We start from the raw sequence: 1,036 nt of genomic DNA, 5'->3' as shown, positions 1-1,036 counted from the left end.
CTAGGACTTCTCGCTAGTCATCTGGTAAACTGACCTGACTAGACTTCACTCACTCACATCCAAATATCAGGTCATGTTTGGATCAACCCTTGGTCAAACTGACCAGACCTAGGTGTATTGTCAAACATCAAAACTCTAGGCAAGATATAGTGCTTCTTGCATCGACAATCTCCCCCTTTTTGATGTTTGACAATTTCTTAAGTTAATATGGGTCAGGGTTTAATAATCTGGGAGAAATCTATATTATTAACTTAAGTTTCCTTCTCCCCCTTTTCACACATCAAAAATATTTATTAATTTTAAGTTCATTTTCTTTTGCACCAATAATAATGGTAATGCCTAAGGTCACAATTAAATCTTGACAGTTCTTGAAAGACTATAGTAGATTGAAAAGAGTTTTTCACAAAAATAGTTTCATAATAACTTGTCATAAACCTTTTCAAACCAATTTTTCAAAAGCTTTTCAAAGTAAGTTTTTAAAAGATAAGTTTTGCAATAAAGTTCTCAAAATAAATAATTTCTTTAAAAGGATTTTTCAATATAAATTTTGAGAGGATTTTTAAAATAAATTTTGAAAACACAATTGTCTAATAACTATTTCAAACATAGGTTATAAAATTTTCAAAACAATTTTGTAAAGAATTTTGAAAATATTTTTTTAAAAGCTTTTCCAAAATAGTTTTTGGAAGTTTTTGAAAAGTTTTTTCAAAATAAATTTTCAAGAATTTTTAAAGCAATTTTGTTAAGGGATTTTAGAATTAATTTTGAAAGGATTTTTCAAAATAATTTTAAAAAAATGCTTTCAAAATAGTTATTTTTAAAATAGATAATTTTTGAAAAACTAGTCGTTATCCTTTTTAAGTTAGAATCTCCCCCTTAACCTGATACGTCCTCAGGGTCCTTTGTTAACTATAAAGCAATCTCCCTATGTGTCTTAGGATTTGACCTAAATCAAAAGGATAATGTATAATATTTAAAATAGTTTTTGAAATGATAATTTCAAAGGTTTTTAAAATAAATTTTGAAGAGTTTGTAT

This window comes from Curcuma longa, chromosome 4 (assembly GCF_044706935.1).
Source record: "Curcuma longa cultivar G26 ecotype Majalengka, Jawa Barat chromosome 4, ITB_CL_G26_1.1, whole genome shotgun sequence".
In the NCBI taxonomy this organism is placed as follows: domain Eukaryota; kingdom Viridiplantae; phylum Streptophyta; class Magnoliopsida; order Zingiberales; family Zingiberaceae; genus Curcuma; species Curcuma longa.
This window is presented reverse-complemented; position numbering follows the sequence as displayed.